This window comes from Coenobita brevimanus, chromosome 5 (assembly GCF_032717465.1).
Source record: "Coenobita brevimanus isolate Jiangsu-jjx chromosome 5, ASM3271746v2, whole genome shotgun sequence".
Taxonomy (NCBI): domain Eukaryota; kingdom Metazoa; phylum Arthropoda; class Malacostraca; order Decapoda; family Coenobitidae; genus Coenobita; species Coenobita brevimanus.
The window spans coordinates 13,170,725-13,192,131 of NC_136958.1; positions in this window are offsets into that span (position 1 = coordinate 13,170,725).

Below are 21,407 nucleotides of genomic sequence, written 5' to 3' on the forward strand. Positions count from 1 at the left end.
GCAACGTCATGTCTGAACCATCCAGTTGGTGGCTGAATGTCTCACCCAACAACTCGCCTCTGTATTCATTACGCTTATCATCGTATGTTGTATATTTAGGTGGTGAATTGGAACTATTCAGCGACAAGTTTACACTAATACCTCCGACCAGTAATCTTTATACATTAATTTTAAATGAGTATTTACATGATTTTTTAATATCTCTGTACTCTGAACAACTTTCCCAGACCATTTCTCATACTCACGATTTTCTTTCTTTACCTTATATATTCATATAAACACTTCATCTGCATATTTTGAGTATAAGTGCCCTCTTTGCTAATAATTATTGTACATAATAATTTATTATTAGCAGCAAAATTTTCTCTCCAACTGTATTCACTTGCTTAAATATTTTCTTTGTGCCTATTTTTTTTCTCTCCCAACTCATTTCTTCATGACATTTCCTTACTTTAAAAAGTTTAACTTACGTGAAAACAATATACATTCGTCTGGAGCTGAAGTAGAGTCAGGTTCCATCAAAGATGAACAGTCACACGATATTCTTACTCGTTTAAGAAACGGAAAGACTTACTCCAGGCAAATCACTTAATCAGCTGAGTCGCAAACTTATGCTTCTGCTCAAATACATGCCTCTTTTGCTTCAGCTAATTCTTTCAGTGTAAATTTTTCATACCCTACCCCCAGTACTTAACACATTTCTCATTTGCCTTCCGATAGAGACTCGCTTTCAAATCCTTTCCTACCACCCCCAAGACATGTGTTGCAGCTGTACCAGGAATAATTGCTCTTAACATCCGTTCTCCTTCTACTTCTGTAACTATGACAACTCAACCTCCTACACCTCCTGCACCTTAAACCACCATCTTGGAAGATGCATTACGCCCTAACTTCACAGGTATGAATCTTGTTTTTTGTGTTAATGATTTCATTAGCGATGTCCAGTCTGCAGTTACAAACAAAGGACTTACAGCCGACAGTGCTAAGATTGCATTCCTTAGAAGCAGGCTAGATGATGGTTATGATGATTATTCAAGAGCGGTTTCTCTCAAAAGATTTATATCCTTGGAGAAGTTTATTTCCTTTGATGAATACTGTGCCAGATTTAGAGTTTTTTGTACCCACACGAAACCAGGATGCATGATAACATCTACAGACTGTTGCAAAGTATGAGCCAGAAGAGTGTGGACAGTCTTGCTGACACTAGATGCATTCAGATCATCTCCGGGTGATGAGGATAGGGATGGGGTCCTGTGCCCTCAGGGCAAGTACTTTTAATGGTGGACGTCATCTCAGTCCGTTATGATCTTCAGAGCTTGATGAAAGTCACACAAGAACTTCCAAAATTTGCGAGTTAACTGTCCTTCATATGATCCCTACTGCCTACCTTAGTAAACAAATGTGAATGGATCTTTCTGGGTTCCACTGTATGAACTTCTTCAATGGAAACTGGTTTGGCTCGAGAAACTATTCATTAGTATAAACGTCTTCCGTCCTGTCCCGCAGTGGCCCTGTTTGAAGATGACATTCACGTGTAAAGGTAGGTCTCTTTGATCTTGGTCGGAAAGTCCTTGGTGGTGTTTTTGGCTTAGCAACATCTAGTGATTTGTCAGCATATTATGAACAATCAGAAATACTTGCCTCAGCTTTGGAGGCACAACATAGGTTACTGAAAGTTCACCTTACGTTCTTTGGTAATACTGTCACACATATGAATGAGATGGACACCCAGTTTAACAAACTTTCGGATGTATTGGAGAAACTGAATGATAAAAGTTAATGTTGTCACAGAAATAGTATGTTACCCTAGACCTTGTCCTGATTTCAAATGTTCGTTTAGTTTTGGAATGGGCTTGTACTAATTTTAGTCCTGATCCAATTTTTCATTTCTCAAGCCTAGAATTGTACTGCCCTGCACTAGAAGCGACCTTCCTTTCCACTACTATCATGGTCCATATTCCTGTTCATTCTGCAGTCATCTTCGATCTCCTCCAACTAATTCCCTTCCCTCTACCTTTCAGTGACTCTCTTTACACTTCATCTCTGTACTCTGAGTTCGTTCTTCTATCTCATGACCACATGTCTGTGGCTTTTGTCCTGTCATATCTCTTACGCGTATTGGTCCTTTGCTCAATCCCTTCGTCTTTGTCGTGCATTCTTTTTTAATATCCTTCCTGTCTTAGTTACCCCCTGTGAGAGTGTTCTATTTCATAAACATTCAGTCAAGACTATTTCTTCTGCATGTTCTTTCATACCTGCTCCCAACATGCCCATTTTCCATACTCACTTGAACTATGTACACTACTTTTATTTTCGTACCCAGTCATTTCTTAGTGTTTCTTGTCTGAACATCCCTGTCAAGTCATTCGAAGCTTCTGGTCCTTGCATTACTTCAGGCTATTGCTCCATCAAGGCAAATTCTCACTATACATACCCAACATGGCAACATTATGCTACGCGTTGACATAACTTTGAAATCTGTAACCTAAAAATATCTCTTCTGTTTTCCCCATTGATGATGTATTACTTCTCCTCAGCTAGACATGACTGATTACCTAAACAATTCTGACTTTGTGAGTCTTCAGATGTCTCACTTCCTTTATCACTCTTTCTTGAGCCCTCATTTTGTATATTTTCATACTGCATTCACCCTAGAAGGATTCTTGATCACCGTGGTTTTTGTTCATTGCTGTGTTAAGGACACACCAAGCATTAATCCTCTAGGTCTTAAGTTAAGCAGCAGTATTTATCCCCTCCTCCCTCCCCCCTCTCCCCTTCCCCCTTCCCCTCCTCCCCTCCCCCTTCCCCCTCCCTCCCACTCCCCTTTCCTCCCCTCCTATTCCCTCCTCCTTTGTCACGTGCATTTTTAGATTCAGGTCATCGTTTGTTGTGTTCCACACCCTGCTACAGGTGACCATAAGTTAAGCCGCAGGTAAAAATTCAGGTCATCCGTTGTTCTGTGTACCACTACCTGCTGCGGGTGTCCATAAAAGACCTCTACCCTTTACGTTTCTGTCTCACTCTGTCTGAAGATGTAACATACGAAAGTACTCACTGTCACTCCCTTCATTTCTCCTGTGGTTAGTTTGCATACATATCTTTACGGTGAAGTTAAGTCTCTGCATATATATATATATATATATATATATATATATATATATATATATATATATATATATATATATATATATATATATATATATATATATATATATTCTAGATGATTGTGATATGGCTTCCTGATGATTGCAAAAGGCAATGCAGTCGTCATAAAATGCCCTCACGCCAGTCTGCCCGTTTTAAAAATGGGCTTTTCATTCTTCAAAGCCTATATTTTAGCACCTCTTCCTTATCGATCTACACTGTAATTCTCTTGTATGCCATATATATCTTTGTACTACAGAAGAGCTTGCATCAACATAATAAAAGATAATTTTATCATGTTATAAGCAAAGACACCCCAGTAAGGAAGAGTGCTAGAAACCCCCTAAGCTGACAAGAATACGGCCTGATGAGAAGCGTAAGAAGACCCTATTGACAAGTGAAGCTCAGGCATGTAGAGACATGAAACAATAGGCAGCAATATAGATAAAGAGAGGAGCAAGGAGACAGTAAGACTGACAGTAATGAAGGATGTAAACAGGAAGAATGAGAGAAATATATGGATAGTAATGGCATTAGAAGTTCAGGTATACAAGTATATATGACTGCATAGAACTATAGATAAGGCAGTAAAGCAGACAACAGAGTGCGAGATGCACATGCAGTCAGCAGTTAGGGAGGAAACTAATGGCAATGATACGAGAGGCGCCGACATGTAAACACTATAGACATAACAGACAATGGGGCAAGGACAGAGGTACAGTAGTAAGTCTTACAGCAGAGAATGAGTATAATAGTGAGGGAATGAAAGAAACAAACATATAGTGACTCAAACTGAAGCTCAGGTATATAAGAATTTACAATACAGACAGTGAGGTGAAAACGAATGGATAAATGAGGGAAGAAGGGATAAAAAATGAGAACAGACAGGAAAAGAGAATGAGAAGAAATAGACTGTTGGTGAAAGAGTTCTGGTATATAAATACTGGAGACAATATGCACAAGGAGGGAACGGGAAATGCAAAGAGGCAAATGATAGGCAATGAGGCAATGAAATAAACAGGCAAACGGTGAAAGAAAATCTCAAATATGTAAACAGTGGACAAAACAAAGACAAAGAGACAATAACGACAGGTAAATAAAAAGAAAACTGTAAGCTGGAGAACACTGAACTGCGATAACTGTGTGAACATGAGAGAAACAATGAAGCGAGAAGGAGCTCAAGTGTGGAAACATTGGAAACAATATAGACAAAAAGCAATACAAGTAATTAGAGGGAAAGGGAGGGCAGAGAGGAAAAGTGTAATACAGGCAGTGAGGCAATGAATGGAGCATACAAACGGTGATGATACGAGAGAAGCAGACATGTTAACAGGTGATGGAAGTAGTAGCTTAGGTTTTCAAAAGCCAAAGCCAATATGGCGTTGAGACATGAAGGGGAGACAAGCGCCAGTGTCCCATAAAGAGAGGAAGCCCTGTATCCTGTTTTTATAGAAGGGACTCTACTGCCTTTTCTTTTTACTACAAGGGATGGAGGAAGGCTGAGGTGAGAGTATAAGAGACAGTTAGGCAAGAGGAGCAGAAAGACATGCTTATATGAGCAGTTTAAAGATCTAATGTATATACATATTGGAGGCATTATAGAAAAGGAAGTGATAATTTTGGCAGCAGAGAATGAAGATAACTAAGGTAATATGAGAAACAGAGTGATATAAGTGGCAGCTATGGTATGAAATCAGTGCAGAGAACGTTCAGTTGGAGGCATGAATCTGCGTTAGGCCAGCAGGTATGAAATGAGTCTGGCAATACTGTATGAAGAAAAGTTGACAGACATGCATATTAATGTCCTATGTTTATGTTTTAACATTCGAAGGCTTGCTCTGAACGCCATATTCTCTGTCCAATGTACTAAGAAGTCCATAGGAAAACAAACATCAATAGACCTGTTCCTTTCGTGGCTGTTTGGTATAGGGATGGTTATAACTAACAATACTAATCTATCAGCTAAGCTAAAAACATGGATAGAAAAGCAGGAAGGCTCCCTCCCACTCACCCACCAAACCCTCCAGACGAAGCCAGCTGGAAATAGTAAGAAGGACCACCATGGAGCATAGAAATACTGTAGCCTAATGGAAATTTCATAGAAAAGGGGGAAAAGAAATTTTATTAGATGACAGATACATATCCAAGTGATTTTTAAAGGTTAGTACTGTATCAAAATTTACCACATTTTAGGGCAGTTTGTTCCATCTAATTACAACTCTATTAAAGAAAAAAATGCTTAGCTTCATGTAACTGAAATCATTTGGGAATAATTTTATGCCCATTACCTCCAGGATAGTTTGAACGACCAACTGTGAAATTTTTATCGATGGCCATATTATTGCGTCCTTTGAGTATTTTGAATACATGAACTTAATCTCCTCGTAATCTTCGTTTAGTTAGGATAAAGAGATTCAGGGCTTCTAAACGCTCCTCGTATGGTTTATTTCTCAAACTAGGTATCATCTTTGTCACCCTTTGCTGTACTCTCTCAAGTTTCTCCATGTCCTTTTTATAATATGGTGACCAAAACTGAACACCATATTCCAAGTGCGTGCATACTACGGAATCATACAAAGTGAGGACGATATTACTGGATTTATATTCAAATGGTCTACCTATGAATGAAATCAATTTACTTTGTATATTTTTAAACAGCTTCTCTACATTGCTTGGTTTCAAACCATTTGTTATTATAACTCCTAGGTCGTTTTCATAGATAACCCTATCAAGTTGGACATAACTCAAATTATAACTAGCCTCTACAGTAGTACTGCTGATGTTTGGCACATTGCATGTATTAATACTGAAATCCATTTGCCAAGGTTGGGCCCAGTTAAACATTTGATCATGATCTCTCTGAATTTCCTGCCGCTGTAATGCTGTACCTGCTCTGTTAACTATTTTCGTATCGTCAGCAAAGTTTGTAATCTTACAAAATAATCCTTCATCAATAACATTTATGTCAATTTAAAAAAAGAATAAGACCTACCACTGAACCCTGTGGCAATCCACTTGTAACATTTATCCAGTCTGATTCTTTTCCATTTATTACAAATCTCTGCTTTTGTCCGGTGAGTCAGTCTCCGATCCACCCGAGCACAGTACCACTGAATCCATGTGCCTTTAGCTTCTGAAGGAGTCTTTGTGTGGAACTTTAACAAAAGCCTTTTGAAAATCGAGGTAGACAATGTCGACAGAGTTAATCTCGTCATTCATGTTCAATTTATTGTTGAAAAAGCCCAACAGATTCGTGAGGCAAGAACGATTATTCCGAAAACCATGCTGCACATCTTTGATGAGATTATTTATTTCTAAGTGTTTCACAAATTTGTTTCTGATATAAATTTCAAGCAATTTCCAAACCACTGATGTTAAACTAATTGGATGATAGTTTTCTGGTTATGCTCTGTTGCTTTCTTTGAATATCGGGGCTACGTTTGCTAGCTTCCATTCGAATGGCACATTGCTGCTCTTTAGTGATAACTTAAAAAGTTCAGATAAAGACTATGACATTTCATTCTGTAGTTTCATTAATATGCGTAGAGATAATTTGTCCAGTTTCTGTGTATTATTCTCTTTTAAATTGCTATTTGCAATAAGTACATTATGATCACTAACTGTAATATCATCGATTATGTTGCCTTCTTCTATAGGAACTGGGAAAACTGCGGGAATCATATGTGCATTTTCAATTGCAAATATTGAAGCAAAGAAAGGATAAAGATTTTCGCCATCTTAATTTCATTAGCGGTTTGCTGCCCATTATCTGTGATTAAGGGTTCGATTGTTGGAGCTATTACCTCTTTGCTTCTTATGTAACTGAATAATTCTTTGGCCTTTGATTTACTGATACTGGCAATATATGCTTCATGTTTTTTCTTACTGCATTTAATTGGTTTTGGGGGGGCCTTTCGTCGAACAGCATCATATTTTTTATCACTTCGGCTGTCTGTGGTATTATAATTTTTATATGCAACATTTTTTGGTACCAGGCAATGTTTAATATTGGAGTTCCACTATTTGGGTTTAGAATTTTTGGCAGGCCTTCTGTTGCTCACTGAAATACATAATCTGACAGCATTGTTCAGAGTTTCAGTTGAAAATTTCCATGCATTCGTATTTAATGTTTCGACAATTGGATGCCAGTCGCCTGCACCTACAATTGCCTTTAATTTATTAATATTTTCACACTTATAGCCGGACACTTTCTCGCTACTGGCCTTGACATTGTCTTCACTTAAATTAATGCTAACTGTATCTATGCAATGATTACTTATGCTAAATTTTTCTCCAATAATGACGTTACTCACAAAGTTTTCTGATGTAGCTAAAAGATCTAAGATGTTAGCTCAAGTGTTGGATAATACAAACTGATACAATGAACATTCATGCAAGTTTGCATATAAGTCTTACCCTGTATGCAAAGATAGGGCTTCTCCCCATTTCGGAACTGGGAAATTATAATAACCGAATATTACCGTGCTTTGCATACAAGAGGTTTTGGCTACTTGATTGTAGATTTGATTGTCGATGTTGAGTGGCTGACCAGGTGGATGATAAAATAATTGACCTAAGTGTGATTTTATGACAAGATTCATTAGTTGTTTTCAATACTATGTACTGGATGAAATCGTGATTTATTATACAGTGTAAAAACTCACCGCCCCCTGCTGTATTCTTCCTTTCACTGCTGAAATTGTGATAGCCTGGTAAACTAAACTCTGCTACAAAATCTCTTTGTTCGGTATTTAGCCAGGTTTCTTTTATACCAATTACATCTCAATATTCAGTAAAGACAAGGGCCTCTACATCAGAAAATTTATTACGCAGACTATGCACATTTACAAGAAGAACTTTAATGTGTTTACACTTCTGATGTGGGGAGCTTCCATTACTTTTTGATTTATCCGACTGTATGATAATCTACGTGCACCTTTCATGGTGCTTGTTTTTTTCCCTCCAGAAAAAATATACTGCATCACTGAGCAGACGACAAAAACGGGCTGAACCAACGGTATTCAAGTGTAACCCATCATTTGTAACTAGCGTTTTCTGCTTGTAAAAGTGGTTCCATGTGTCAATGAACTACATGCCATCTTGCAAGCAAAGTGATTTAACCCTGTTATTTACACTGAGCGTTTTACTAAAGAAGGCATTTTCCGCATCAGTCCATGAGAGTATGCCTGAAATAAAAATGTTAATTTTCTCCTTGTAGTGCCAAATCACCTTTCTGTATCTCTTCATCAGCTTTTCTGATCAGGTTCACACAACATCATTAGTACCTGTATGAATAATAGCAAGGCTTTCATTTTCTGCATTTTCAAAAACGTCATCCACAGCCTCTGTTATGCCATCTACCTCTGCAACTGGCTTACAAAAATGATTTCGTTTAGAAGATTCCCTGCCACCTGACCCTTTCCTTCACTCTGTCTCCCTTCCCTACCTCCTTCCCTCCCCTAACTTGTTATTCTTTCCCCTCCCTTTTTTCCTCCCATTTTTACTTTTTTCCCATATCATCTCTACCGTAGCCCCTGTTCCTACGCTTTAATTTTTTAAAGGCACCAGTATGCTTGTTGCACCGTACTCCTTTTATTATTCATGACACATTTAATAGTTCATATTAACATGGTATTTAGTCTCAGTAAACTATGGTTTATCATTATTATTCAACTCTCATCACCATGATCTCGTCCCCTTTATCGAAAGTTTCCTTACAGTCCTCCCTCCACTATTAATGACACTCCCGAGATGCAGGTTTGGGGCCTGGCATTAGGGCTGTATATCCATATTACTCCTTATCTACATCCCTGTCAGTGTCCCAGTTCTTCCCCCTATTACACTCTTACAGCCCCTTCTACCTTTCTTTGGCATAAATGTAATGTTATGGCGATATGGGTTTATGTTATGTAAGCAGTCACTAACCCTTTTTGTGGTAAGTGAGGACGCCTATCATCCACCCACTTTGTGTAGTGGTAGTCTGTTTTTAGGGCAGCTCTACACTTGGCAAACCAAATGATTTCCTGTATACCAGGAAATCATGTACAACGCTGGGTGGTAACCTCATAACTAACCAACATGTGTTCCCAACGTGACATCAAGTGCGTTGGCAGAGGGTTAGTGGCCGTCCACCGGAAAACAACTAACTAAAAATACGAACAAGAAGCCTCGGACCAGGACTGACCAACAGGTGACGACTAAGGACCGAACAAAGGACTTGGTACGGATTGCAACACGGAATGTGAGGGGGTGCAAATGATGAAGTGCAAGAGAGACAGGTGCTTGAGGGTGCAAAAGTGGATGTATGTGGATTAACTGAAACCAAATTGAGAGGTGAGAGTGTGAGAGAATGGGAGTATGGATGGGGTATATACAAAGGGGTGGGCGAGAATGTGAGGGCAAAGGAAGGAATGTGTATTGTTGTGTGCAAGAGATGGAAGGAGAATATAAGAGAGTATGGATCAGTTGGCTCAAGAATTGTGCGGGTAGTACTGAAAGTTGGACTACAAATGTGGGCGATTGTGTGTGTGTATGCGCAAGCAGAGTGAAAGGAGAGTTCTGGACAAATGTGGAAGCACGTATGGAAAAATTTTAAAGGAATGAGAGAGTGTTTTTGATTGGAGATATGAATGGAAAAATAGGGAATATGAAGGTGGATGGAGCAGTGGGTGAATGGGGTGTGCCTGCAGAACTGGATGAGAATGGCGGTGCTCTAGTGGACAGCTGTGCCGGGAGGGGGTTGGTGATAACCAATACCGTCTTCACACACAAAATGATCCACAGGTATACATGACAGGTGTTGAGAAGGGTGGGTGGTGAACTGAATGAACGGAAGACACTAGTTGATTACGTGTGTGTGGATGATAGAATGAGAAGGTGTGTAATGGATCCAAGAACATATCGAGGTTGGGGGCGTGGACTTTCTAACCACCACTTGGTGGTAGTGAAAGTCAAGGTTGAATAGAAGTGGAAGAATAGAAGAAGTGAAGGACAGGAGGAAGTAGTTCTTACAAGGAGGGTGGAAAGGTTACAAGAGGATGGAAAAAAGGTAGAATCTATGAGAGAAGTGGAGAAGCGATTGTGTAAATATGATTTGGAGCAGATGAGGGACGTGGAAGGTGTGTGCAAGATAGTCACGAAAGAAATCTGTGCAGCATGTTAGGTGGTGTGTGGGGTGAAGTGAAGATGAAAGGGGGTGCAAGGAACAGCATGATGGAATGAAGAGGTGAGACAGGCTGTGGCACAAAAGAACAAAGCATATAGTGAGTGGATGAGACACAGGGATGTGGAGGACGGAAGACAGAGTTATATGTAGAGAGGAAGAGAGAGGTGAAAAGATTAGTAAGAGAAAGAAGACAGTGGATGAGGAATATGTAAAGAATTAAGTGTAAATTGGAGGGAATGTAAGAAAATGTTTTGGAAAGAGGTAAAGAGGGAGTTAGAAAGGGTGATAAAGAAGATAGTCGGTAGTGAAAGGTAAAAATGGTAGATTACAATTGGAGAATGGAGAAAAAGTGAGCAGATAGAGGGAACATTTTAATGAATTTTTGAACATAGAGAATGAAACGTAATGCGAGTATAAGAGGCTGGGGAATGGCTGGGAGAAGGAGGGATGTGAGATGAGAGGAAGAAATCGGTAGGATGGAAGTTGTGGAAGCCATGAAGAAAGTCAAAAAATTGAGAAAACCCCAGGAATTGATGAAGTGTGTGGTGAAATGTTGAAGCATGGGGCATCGATAGTAGCAGAAAGGATGTGGAAGATATGCAGATTAACCTAGGAGGAAGGTAAAGTCCCGGAGGATTGGATGTCAGGTATAATTATTCCCCTGTACAAAAGAAAAAGGGAAAAAGAAGTGTGTGGTAATTATAGGGGCATTTGTCTTCTTAGTGTAACTGGAAAAGTATATGGTAGGATACATACTGACAGAGTTAGGGAAATAACTGAGGAGTTTGTCGGAGAAGAACAGGGAGGTTTTAGGAAGGGATGAGGTTGTGTAGATCCGGTATTCATTCTTAGATCTTTTGTGGAAAAGTTTCTAGAGAGGGGAAAGAAGTTGTATGCAGCATTCATGGATTTGGAGAAAGCATATGACAGGGAGGATAGACAAGGATTGTGGAAAATATTAAGAATATATGGTGTAAACGTGAAGTTGCTGAATGCCGTGAAGAGTATGCAGTGGGTGTAGACAGAGAACTGAGCGAATTTTTCTATTTGAAGCTTGGATTGAAACAAGGATGTGTCATGTCCCCATGGTTGTTCAGTCTGCATATGAGTGGGGTTATAAAAGAGATAGGGCAGTGGATATTGGAGCGGCCCTAATGAGAGAGGGCACTGTGTGGAAACTCTCTGTACTGTTGTTTGCAGATGATACCTTGTTAAGTGAAGATGAAGGGGAGCTGCAAGGCTTGGCGAATGAGTTTGGGTGAGTGTGTAAGAAACGGAATCTAAAGATGAATGTAGGGAAAAATAAAATGATGGTTTTCGAGAGCAATGAAGTCAGTGAGTGTACAGTGAGGTTGGATAGGTGGAAATGGAAAATGTGAGTGCGTTTAAATACTTGGGTAGTGTGATGAGTAAGGATGGAAGTTTAGAGGGTGAAGTGCTTGAAAATGTAGAAAAAGGAAGAAAGGTTGCTGGTTCTTTGAAAGCAGTGATTAGAAACAGGGAAATGAGCATGGAAGTGAAAAAGTTACTGTATGACAGTACTGTGATACCAACTCTAACGTATGGAAGTGAAGCTTGGACCTTGTTGAAGGGACAGAAGTCAAGAGTGAGAGCAGTGGAAATGAGTTACTTGAGAGGAGCATGTGGAGTCACATGGAAAGACTGACAAAATGAGGAAGTGAAGGAGCATTGTGGTGTGGATGTGGATGTGATAGGAAGCGCTAGGAGAAACACACTGAACTGGTTTGACCATGTGGAGAGACTGACAAGGAGAGTGTTTGTGAGTGAGGTGGAGGAGGGGAGAGGGAGGGGGAGGCCAGGAATGAGATGGAGGGATGGAGTAGAGAAGTATATGAGAGAGGGGTGTGTGAGCTGGGAGCACGGCAGTCAAATGGCGGGGGACAGGGTGACATGGAGGTGACTTGTTTGTGGCCACGCTTTACGGGATTAAGGCGTCTGACAACAGCATTGCACTAACCTTTTCATATGTGTCGGAATAAGATAGATTAATCCGTTCCTAAAGGCCAAACAATGCCTGTCTTATGGTGCACTAACAAAGCTATTTCCTGTGCCCCACGTAAGATGCCCATAATTATGCCACCAGTCGTAGCCTGATTCCTGCATGCTCATGAATTTCACGAAACAGGGAGATCTTATGCAGTATGAAATTAGCAACAGGAAGGGTGTTTTTATGGCACAGCATTTACACTTGGATTCGAACCTGTGTTATTAGAATTACTTTTTCAGTACTACGACCAATCAGCCACACGTTCCCCTCCAGCATAAAGTGCAAAACCTTGCGTGATGCGTATGGTTGAGTCAAACATTTTTTTCCTCTCATTCATTACCCACTGTTTACCTACTCTAGATAAACTCAGTCAATATGAAGGAATATTTGTGCTGCGTCTATGTCTTGAGTAAATGAAGCTGATAAACCTAAACGAGGTGTCAATCACTGGGTGTTTAGAATGTCAACGTGGTTTAAATACCCTTATCCGAGGCGTGAGTATGAAGATATCCACCATTATTATAATTTTCTTCTTGAATTGTTTGCTTCTGGAGTCTATGGTCACGCTGTAATTGGGAATATATATAGCAAAACTCTGTTTTTTACGTGAGTCGTCGATACCAGAGGAGTATCGTGTAAACAGGAATGTTGGCGCCGTAGAATAAAGATTGAAGCTAGCCAAACGGAGGGAGATCAGCGATCGGGAAGAAGAGAGGAAAAAAGAAGGGAAGGGGAGACGGCAGAGATAGAGAAAGGGGGGAGGGTAACTATTTGAGGAAAGAACAGCGATAGGGAGGGAAGGAAAGAGTGGAGGGGGGCCAGAGGGAGGGGTAGGGGAGACCAGACATGAATAGCACCATGAGTATAGTGAGTATATAGTACGAGTACATTTTTATAGGGCATTTCTTACCATTTCAGATTATTGTTACACACATTACATAGAGAATACTGTGTTCCGAGCATACCTCCGAATGTTATACATAAAAATAGGCCATTAAAATGCATGTCTGTCAACTTTTTTCCATACAGTACCGCCAGACACTGAGGCTCAATTCATACCTGCTTGTCGAGCGCGAATTTATGCCTCCGACTGTACATAAGAGAAGGAGGACGGCAGAGAGGTTGAGAAGAGAGTATGAGAAATAGTGAGGCACTGAGAGGAGGAAACACGATGATGACACAAAAAGTTCAGTCACAGCTGGAGACAATACAGACAAGGAGGCAGTTGAAATGACAGATGTAGGGAGGAAGTAAGCTTGAGAGCCGGGAAAGAGGAATAAGTAAGAAAATGGAGAAACATACATGCGAGAATGAATGTAAAAACTTTGAAACTGGACACCGTGTGGACAAGAATGCAATATATCTAAGGCAACAAAGAGAAATTGGGAGAAAAGAAAGAGGACAAAAACGTGGAAATGAAAAAACACATACACACACACAGTGATGTCAGATGAAACTGGGTATGTAAGAAACGATGTCAATAGCCGTCTGGCATTAGGTTGTGTCATATGAATAAATTGTTCCTCAGGATTTAAAGGTTATATCGAATTACTTCCTCAAAATGTTCTCTTGACATTCGATTTGGCAGTCAGTATATTGGATGAAAGAAGTGACAGTGAAGCTGAATTCTACAAGTGGCTCCTTTTCACTTTAATATTTCCTGTCATGTACTACTGTCAGTTTGCCTTTGTATAACATTCTTTTAAAACTCTCATTTCCCTTTTATTCAATATTCCACATCCAGAATATTCCTTCATTACCTTATTAGTTCAATAAGCAACACAGGCGCTCGTAATATTTTGTTTTAAATTGAATGTGGGTTTGAATTTATTGAGTAAAACAAATTCAAGTTCCAACTCATCATGGGTGTCTCATCTCTTTCACATCCATCACTCTCAGGGGACCTCACTTTACAAAGGGTTTATATAAACAACTCATAATGTTGTATTTATTTTATGTTGTATGGATATTATTATTATACTTCTTAGCCCCATGTGCAAGCTAAGCATCACTGGAATGTTTGGTTATGGGTGCCAAACAATCAAGTAGCTTACAGCCTGAATACATAATCTACTGTGGCATTAACAATTAAAATCTTCAGTAATAATTTCCCTCGCTCTAAGTACAAGAAGGCTAGGTACATTGTTATGAATTCCAGTTAGCATTACACCCTATCTCCCCTCCACAATCCTCTCTTCTTTCTCGAAAAACCTCCCAACTCCGTTTCGCTGATACCCCCTCCCCTGCTCCTTATCGTCACACTGATAAGCTGAGAGATTAACTGTACTCCAGGGTGAAAGGATGTCGGATGATTCTTCTTGATCACAAATGTATGTATGCTCCAAAAACAGTATAGACAAGATAACAATATGGATTTGCCCACAAGGAAGGCAGTGAGACACACTAGAGAGTTTGAGGGATGGTGAAACAACGAGGGGTGCAAAAAGACAGTGGTGTTAAGAAAATCTCAGACATCTAATTACTGAAGACAATTCAGAAAAGAAGACAGAGACGAAATAGGAAGCTTGAGAGCAAAGAAGGAAGAAAACAGCCAGGAAATGAATGAGGAACATGGAGTGTAATGATGAAAATAAGGATTCAGACAGTAAACAGGCAGTAAAGGCAAGAACGTATCGAAGAAAACAGAGAAGCAGAGAAGACAATAGCTATGAATGATTAAGTAGTAATGAATCAAGCAGGCAGTCAGTGACGATACAGTAAGCTCAAGCATGTAAACAGTAGTGGAAATACAGACAAGAAAGGATGGATATGTAAGTCTAAGAGAATAGGGTAATGAAAACAGTGCAGAAAAGAGAGAGAAACAAACAGACAGTCCTGAAAGCAGATACTCAGGTGTGTAAACAGTGAAGCAGTATATTCAAGAAGACACTACAGACAAGGAGGGAAGAAGAAAGGTAGAAATACAGACTAGGTGGTAGCCTGAGGAGACAGGCAAAAATACACACAAGGAGGGAAGGAGAAGGGCAGAAATACAGACAAGATAGTATAAGAGACAGAAGGAGCAATGAGAGGAGCAGGCAGACAACACTGAAACAGTCAACTCAGTTTCTAAACACTGAAAATAATACACAGTGTGGCAACAGATACAAAGACAGTATTCTTCTCGGTTTATGAGGCTTTCTTACAGTTTTTCCCTAGGGAGTTATTTTGTTGTTGCACTTTATTATTCTCTGTTATTAATATCTTTCATACCAAGCACATACTGAGTGAATCACGCAAAATAATACGTTAGCGTACTAGAGGAAGAGTATACTGGTAACAAAGAAGTCCTAAGTAGTGTCCTTAACTCACGAGAATACGGATCAGTGAGATAAGGAAAGAGGTAGCAAGTCTGATAGAACATGAGGAAATCAGTAAGGAAATTATGGCAACAAACAGGCGATGAAGAAAGTAGGAGTTCAGATATGTAAATTCTAAAGATACTGTAAAAAAGATGGCAGTACAGATAACACGGAAAGTATTGATGAGAGATAGTGAGGCAATGAGAAGGGGAAATAGTTGGTGATGATAAGAGAAACGCAGACATGTAAACACTGGAGACATTTTTTTTTTTTTAGAGCAAAACAAAGGAAGGAAAAACAAATGAATTATAAAAATAATCCATACACCAGATTACAGGCGTCCTTCATTCATTAAAAAAAATCTGTAGCAGTTGGACTTGAACAGCAGTAGGTTGAAGTTTCTGGGGAAACCACTATGAGGAAGGTCGAAAGAGATGCACTTCGGGGAATAAAAGAATTCTGATAGGTAGAAGATCTGCAATATGGCAGTGTGACAGTCCATTCATGAGCGTCACCAGATGCACGTATAGCCCGGGGGAAGGCATGGAGAGATGTATTTGCCATAGAAGTATCTGTAAAATAATGCAAGGGATACAACATTCGTGCTTACTTGTCGGGGAGGTAGTTCATTTTTTATTGTAGGGTTATTAATAATTTTAGCAGCTTTGTTCTGAATTTCGTCCAGTTGTTTTAGTGCAACCTCCCCACGTCCATTGCACAAGGGTGAGCAATATTCCACCTGAAAGCACACATGACTCTTGTAAATTATAGCTAACTGCTCGTCAGTGAAAAAGTTGCGGATTCTGCATAATAATTCAACTTCCTTTGAAGCGGTTTTAGCAAGTGATCTAACATGAGAGGCTCAGCTGAGGGCATTGTTAAGTGAAACACCGAGAATTTCAAAGCTTTTAGAGATAGGAATATTAGTAGCAGTGAAGGTAATACAGGAATCAGGCAATATCTGTCTGTTAGTAAATTGTACATATTTGGTTTTCCTAGCATTAAATGAGACAGTGTTATATTGTCCCCATTCAGGGATTTTAGATCATTCCCGATTTATGGAAATTGCCCTACTGAGCCGTGAGCTAGAGATAGTTAACTTTATGAATGGCCGTTTAAATGTGAATGAACTGTGAAGTATTTAGACATCTGCATATGAATGGATGGGATTATGGGTGACAGATATGAGATCATTTATATGAATTAGGAATAGTGTTGGAGCCAGAACTGATTCTTGTGGCACACCGGCATTATTCTAGTAGAAATTGGAATATGCATCATCCACTTTTATCTTTCTGTCGCTGAGATATGAGGAAATCAGAGGAACAAAAGGTGATGAACCATAACAAGGGAGTTTGGACAGCAGGCGATAGGGGAAGGAGAGAGGTAGTAAGCCTGTGAGTAATGACTGAGGAAAAAACAAGTTATGGAAGTAGGAGCTAAGGTAGGAAAACATCGAAGGCAACATAGATAAGGAAAATGGAAATGAGACAGACAGTAGAAAATAAGTGACAGTGAGGCTGATGGAACTTCGTAGCCACCATATATATATATATATATATATATATATATATATATATATATATATATATATATATCCATCTCTCTATCTATCTATCTACCTATCTATCTATCTATCTATCTATCTATCTATAATCTATATATATATATATATATATATATATATATATATATATATATATATATATATATATATAACTCTTTAGACTTGTAATAGGTGACATTGTGGGATTCGGTAGGCAGGTACGAAAATTGGTGGTGAATCTGGGTGCACATTAGTCTTGTGATTAATCAGGTTAGTACCCCCTAACTGTTCTCCGGGTAATGCTACGGTGTCCCTGTGTTTTTCCAACAGGGTTAACAAATCATTTTCTTCATCAAATGCACCTGAGTGAATTAAATTCTCTTTTATGCTTTCTCTATCCGTTGATTTTATCTCACTTGTCACACAGCTATTTCCTTCACAGGGAAGGGGTATTTTTCAATATTAACTATATAAGTCCCCTTTTTCAACTGTACTTCTCATTCATGTGATTAATTAGAATTATCTGAGTTTGCCCATCATCGTTCATCTGACATAATGCGTTTTCTACTGACAATCCTTTTACTTTACATAACTCTTCTAAGACAAGAACAGTACTATTCCGTAACATGCTCTTTATGGTAACTTTCAAATAGGAGTTAAGTGGTATAACAAAATCATTGGTGAGATGGGCGGGAAAAACTGATAAAACATTACCGTTACCTGGGTTTCTAGTCCTGGAGGCTGGAGGGGGTGGTGTGAGTGGATCTATACACACATCTGTTTGTGTATGTTTGATTAAGCTTTTAATATTACCAATTCTTTTTGGTTCTCTTTTACTAATCGGTGAGGACTCAGATGGGATTTCCTCTACGAATCCATTATCAGTCTTTTCCATTCATTTGTGGGAGTAAAGTTATTTTCACTGTTCTCATGCATCTTAAGCCCAGTAACATATGAGCTTTAATTGCTAAGTTTTCAACGATATAAAAAAATGCAGAGATTGGTGTTGTAGTCTCTGTGAAACTGATATTTAACCGTATCATACCTTTTACTGTGATTTGTTTACCATCTACTGCATAAAAGACTAAATCAGATTCATCCAGAAAAGTTTCATTCTTTTTATTTCTAACAATTCTATTTCTTTCTTTCTTAAGTTCACTGGAGAGCCTGTGTCTAAAAATAAGGAAACGTTCTGATCCTCACATACAGCTGGTATCAAGATACACTCTTTTCCCAACATGCCTCCTATGTGAATTTTAGACTTACTTTTCTTTAGACTTTAGACTTTACTTTTCTTATGGAATACCAGAGGAGTTTGTGAGGGTCATTATGAACATGCATGAGGACACATTTTGTAAAGTGATGGTTGATGGTTGTCTGAGTGATTCGTTTGAAGTCAAGTCCGGAGTAATTCAAGGTGGTGTTCTATCGCCTTTACTATTTATATTGGTCATTGATTACATTATGAAACGCGTTGGAACAGAAACCGGTGCAGGTATACTTTGGGGAGAGAACAGGAAACTTTTGGATTTAGATTATGCAGATGATATAGTTTTGATTTGTGATGGGCCAGAAGAGATGCAGAGAGTGTTGGACTGTTTGGTGAGTGAAGGTCGCAAGGTGGGTTTGGTTATTAATTGTGGAAAAACTGAAATAATCAATATGAATATGGAAAATGCGCAGGAATGTGTAATTGGAGGTATGGTTGTAAAGCAAGTTGATAGGTTTAAATATTTAGGTACTTATTTAGCCAAGGATGGTTCTTTGAACTTTGAATTCGAGGAAAGGTTAAAGAAGGCTAATCAGGTAATGGGAATGCTTAAAAATATTTGGAATAATAACAATTTCTCTGTGCATACAAAAATCAAACTTTATAAGGTAATGGTTAGGAGTATCTTAATTTATGGACACGAGTCTTGGTACAGCACAGTGACTATGGAAAATAAATTCTTGGTGTTTGAAAATAAAGCACTTAGAAGAATATTAGGAGTTAAGTGGTGGGAAAGGATACCAAATAGTAGAATTAGAGAAATAACGGGAGTGCAGCCGATCGATGAATATGTTAGATTCTCACGATGGAAGTGGCTAGGACATGTGTATAGGAGACAAGGAATAGTACGTGGTACACCAGGGTGGGTGGCACTTGGTAGGAGAGGTAGAGGAAGGCCAAAAGAGACGTGGGTGAGGACAATGAGACGGGAAGCTGGAGATGAGTGTTGGGGAGATCTTGAGGAGTTAGCACAGGATAGGATGTGGTGGTGTGAGTTCATCGAGGCCCTATGCATCCCCGAGGGTGCCACAGGAAATGATTGATTGATTGATTGATTGATCTCTTTACGTTTGTTCGTTTTTTGTCGTGACTTGGTCTTCCCCCGATTTGAAAATAGACACTAGTTTTTCTATTGTTTTGCATTTACTTGTCCAATGCCTTGGCACCGACGATGCCTATAGCAGGGACCAAATCCTTGTGTCTTTTTTGTCTATCCTCTTTTGTTTTGATAAAGCATTCATTCTTTGTGTTCCTGGTTTTACACAATAATGACATAGAATGGACCTATCTCCTGACTGTGATCTACGAAATGACTTCCCATATTTAGTGGTGTCTGTGGCACGAGATCTGCTTGGACTGCACGAAAACCTATGAAACTGCCTGTAGCCTGGTGTTTGTGATTGTAGGCTTGACGCGTTTGGTTGTTTGCTCTGCCTGCTTTCGGGTCGCGATCGATTTTGTTCTGTTTGGGGTAGTTGTAGCTGTTTTCACAGCTGATACTGTCTCAGGCACTCTCATTCTACTAGAATGTGATTGTGTTTCGATCACCCCTGCTTTGCTACACTGCACCTCTACCTCGTTCATTAAGTCTAGCACATACCTGGGGTGTACGCTATTGTCTTGGCGATTTTGAGGGTCCTATCAAGTAATTTACACAAGGCAGCTACATAACCAATGATGTCCACGACGAGGTCTGGGGACATCTTTCCATCTCCTGTTATCCAGTTTGAGTTTTCTAAGGTAGTTAATAATGTTCTTTTGATCTTGGAATTAGTTCACTGAGCACATGATTTGTAGTGTGCTCCCTTACAAGATCTACAGTCTTATGTAATTCTGGAATTATACCTGGCAGAAAGTTCATACCTCCAGAAAATTTCTTCAAAAACTCAGTTTTAAATTCATCATATGTCTTAGCTCAGAGAAGCTTCTCTGACCTAAGCAAGTTTCCTGCCGGACATCTTTCCCGACTAATCCAGAGGAAAAAATAGCAATTTTCTCTTGCTCATCTGTAATGTGCCTTTTTACGAAGATCTGTTTGCATTGATTGACCAATGAAATGACATCAATACAATCTTTTTCTGTGCCAGAGAATTTCGGGGCAGCTTTATCTTCATGGTAGACCTAAACATTAGTTGGGGATGTTTGATCCGTGGTATTCATCTTCACTGGCTGCTCTGTTAATTTAACTTGGACTTGTTTATCATTGTGTGAGGGAATAGTGGAATAGGTGTTCCCTGAACGATGAACTCGGTCAAGTATACTGTATTTTCATAGGTATGCAAGTCAGAGACAAAGTTCTCACTCGCTATATCAGAAGGGGTTTGCCAATCATCATCATAATTATCTAGAACTGAGGTATTAGTTTCTTTATCTTTAGTTTGCGGTGAATTTTGTAGGATGGGAATGTTGCCCTGGTGCTCTCCTAACTGCGTATCCACAGTGGGCGCTGTGTATCATCAGGCACTAACACGGGAGGAGGAGAAAATATTCCTGTCATATCACTCAGTTAAAAAGAATTCATGTTGCTAAGATATGGTGTTATGAAATACGTCTTTTGTTTATGTCCTAACTAAATCGATGAGTAAATGAGTTGTAAAGAATGATAGATAGTCAGTGTATAAGTGTATATATAAAATTTAAAGCACTGAGAAGAAATGAGTATGTATAATTACACCCACTTGATACACATGGTCACTCAGAGAGGCGAGACGAAAGCAGCTGTCGATCTCGGAAGATAAAGGCAAAGCTGAATGAAGATCTCCTCTCGATAATTCTAGGGCTGTGCTGATGGACGGTATTACTCAGGAAATTCCATGGCCTGATGAATATAGTGGTTAACAGCTATACTCACAGGCTAACCTCACCATAGAACGTCGAATTCCTACTCAATTCTGTGAAAATAAATGAGTATGAGTAGGAGCTATGTGAATAATGAGTAAGGAGTAGTGGGTGAGATATGCCTGGTGTCAGTT